Source organism: Bison bison, unplaced genomic scaffold (genome assembly GCF_000754665.1).
Source record: "Bison bison bison isolate TAMUID 2011002044 unplaced genomic scaffold, Bison_UMD1.0 scf7180017864269, whole genome shotgun sequence".
Taxonomy (NCBI): Eukaryota; Metazoa; Chordata; class Mammalia; order Artiodactyla; family Bovidae; genus Bison; species Bison bison.
The window spans coordinates 482,324-485,958 of record NW_011494841.1 but is presented as its reverse complement, the minus strand read 5'-3'; positions in this window follow the sequence as shown (position 1 = coordinate 485,958).

Genomic DNA, 3,635 nt, shown 5'->3' with positions numbered 1-3,635 from the left:
CCCTGTCCATCACCAACTCCCAGAGCCTACTAAAACTCATGTCCATCGCAATGGACCATCTCATCCTCTGTCGTCCCCTTCTCCTCCTGCCCTCAATCTTTCCCAGCATCAGGGTCTTTTCCAATGAGTCAGCTCTTTACCTCTGGTGGCCAAAGTATTGGGGCTTCAGCTTCAGCATCAGTCCTTCCAATGACATACTTCTTTCCCAATTTGGAACCAGTCTGCTGTTCCATGTCCAGTTCTAAGTATTGCTTCCTGACCTGCATACACGTTTCTCAGGAGGCAGGGAAGGTGGTCTGGTATTCCCATGTCTTTAAGAATTTTCCAGTTTGTTGTGATGCACACAGTCATAGGCTTTAGCATAGTCAATAAAGCAGAAGTAGATGTTTTTCTGGAATTCTCTTGCTTTTTCGATGATCCAGTGGATATTGGCAATTTGATCTCTGGTTCCTCTGCCTTTTCTAAATCCAACTTGAACATCTGAAAGTTCTCAGTTCTTGTACTATGGAAGCCTAGCTTGGAGAATTTTGAGCATTACGTTGCTAGCGTGTGAGATGAGTGCAATTGTGTGGTAGTTTGAACATTCTTTGCCATTGCCTTTCTTTGTGATTGGAATGAAAATGGACTTTTTCCAGTCCTGTGGCCACTGCTGAGTTTTCCAAATATGGTGGCATATTGAATGCAGCACTTTCACAGCATTATCTTTAAGGATTTGGAATAGCTCAGTTGGAATTCCATCACTTCCACTAGCTTTGTTCGTAGTGATACTTTCTAATGCCCTCTTGACTTCCCATTCCAGGATGTCTGGCTCTAGGTGAGTGATCATACCACCGTGGTTATCTGGGTCATTATAGCATATTCAAAAGCAGAGACATTACTTTGCCAACAAAGTTCCATCTAGTCAAGGCTATGGTTTTTCCAGTGGTCATGTAAGGATGTGAAAGTTGGACTGTGAAGAAAGCTGAGCACCGAAGAATTGATGCTTTTGAACGGTGGTGTTGGAGAAGACTCTTGAGAGTCCCTTGGACTGCAAGGAGATCCAACCAGTCCATTCTGAAGGAGATCAGCCCTGGGATTTCTTTGGAAGGAATGATGCTAAAGCTGAAACTGCAGTACTTTGGCCACGTCATGCGAAGAGTTGATTCATAGGAAAAGACTCTGATGCTGGGAGGCATTGGGGGCAGGAGGAGAAGGGGACGACAGAGGATGAGATGGCTGGATGGCATCACTGACTCGATGGACATGAGTTTGGGTGAACTCCGGGAGTTGGTGATGGACAGGGAGGCCTGGTGTGCTGTGATTCATGGGGTCACAAACAGTCGGACACGACTGAGCAACTGAACTGAACTGAACTGAAGATCTTTTTTATGTAGTTCTTCTGTGTATTCTTACCACTTCTTTTTAATATTTTCTGCTTCTGTTAGGTCCATGCCATTTCTGTCCTTCATTGTGCCCATTTTGCATAAAATGTTCCTTTGATATCTGTAATTTTCTTGAAGAGATCTCTAGTCTTTCCCATTCTGTTGTTTTCCTCTATTTCTTTGAATTGATCACTGAGAAAGGCTTTCTTATCTCCTTGCTATTCTTTGGAACTCTGCATTCAGATGCTTGTATCTTTCCTTTTCTCTTTTGCCTTTTGCTTCTTGTAGCCAAACATTTTGCCTTTTTGCATTTCCTTTTCTTGGGGATGGTCCTGATCACCACGTGCTGTACAATGTCATGAACCTCCATCCATAGTTCTTCAGGCAGTCTATCCATCAGATCTAATCCCTTGAATCTATTCGTCACTTCCACTATATAACTGTAAGGGATTTGATTTAGGTCATACCTGAATGGTCTAGTGGTTTTCCATACTTTCTTCAAGTCTGAATTTGGCAATAAGGAGTTCATGATCTGAACCACAGTCAGCTCCCAGTCTTGTTTTTGCTGACTGTAGAGAGTGTCTCCATCTTTGACTGCAAAGAATACCATCAGTCTAATTTCGATATTAGCCATCTCATGATGTCCATGTGTTGGAAAAGGATGTTTGCTATGACTAGTGCATTCTCTTGGTAAAACTCTGTTTAGCCTTTGCCCTGCTTCATTTTGTACTCTAAGGCCAAATTTGCCTGTTACTCCAGGTATCTCTTGCTGTCCTACTTTTGCATTCCAGTCCCCTATGATGAAAAGGACATCTTTTTTGGTGTTAGTTCTAGAAGGTTTTGTAGGTCTTCATAGAACCATTCAACTTCAGCTTCTTCAGCATTATTGGTCAGGGTGTAGACTTGGATCACTGTGATATTGAAAGGTTTGCCTTGGAAACAGATTATTCTGTCATTTTTGAGTACTGCATTTTGGACTCTTGTTGACTATGAGGGCTATTCTATTTCTTCTAAGAGATTCTACACAGATATCTACACAGTAGTAGATATGAGTCATCTGAATTAAATTTGCCCATTCTGGTCCATTTTGGTTCACTGATTCCTAAAATGTCGATGTTCACTCTTGCCATCTCCTGTATGACCACTTTGAATTTAGCTTTATTCATGAGCCTAACATTTCAGGTTCCTATACAATATTGTTCTTTACAGCATTGGACTTTACTTCCATCACCAGTCAGGTGATGGATGAATAAAAAGGCTCAGCCTTTTTATTCCTTCTGGAGTTATTTCTTAACTCTTCTCCAGTACCTTATTGGGCACCTACTGACCTGGGGTGTTCATCTTTCAGTGTCATATCTTTTTGATAATTAATATCAATTTAATTACCAATTAATGACTCGATGGACGTGAGTCTGAGTGAACTCCGGGAGTTGGTGATGGACAGGGAGGCCTGGCATGCTGCGATTCATGGGGTCGCAAAGAGTCGGACACGACTGAGTGACTGATCTGATCTGATCTGAATGTTATTTATTAATTAGTAATAGTTAATATTTAGGGCTTCCCTGGTGCCTTAAATGGTAAAGAACCTGCCTGCAGTGCAGGAGACCTGAGTTTGATCTCAAGTTGGGAAGATTCCCTGTGAAGGAAATGGAACCCCACTCCAGTATTCTTGCCTGGGAAACTCCACGGACAGAAGAGCCTGGTGAGCTACAGTCCATGGGGTCACGAAGATTTGGACAGGACTGAGTGACTGACACTTTAATGTTTAATAGTCAATTATTTATATGTATTACCAGGCACGCGTAGCATACATCTTTAATTTCAAAAAATTTAATTAGATCTTACTAAATATTCTGTGAAAATAAAATCTCATGGCCGGTCATCTAATATTGTTCATGTAGTGGCCACAGTAGAGAATCAGTATCTGCTTCACTGCGTCGTGTCCAGAACCAGTCTGAGCTTGGTGTGTCCCATTCCACGCTGACACTGGCCGCCACTTTGTCGCTAAGAGCTTCGTTTTCTCCTCACGTGAACTCAGTGTGTTGGAGTCCTTGTCACTGAACATCTCTGACCAATACAGCTGGACCCAAACGGCCCCCCAGGGGTCCTGGGGGAGATGCTGCCAGCTCACTGCTTGGCCGCCCCACGAGCCGCTTCGAGGGCAGGCCCCAGATTGTGGGGAGACCCGCGGGTCCCTGGACCCTCAGTTCTTGTCAAGTAGGAAGGCCCCACAAACTCCAGCCAATTTCCCAATGAGGGATCATTACTTGGGTT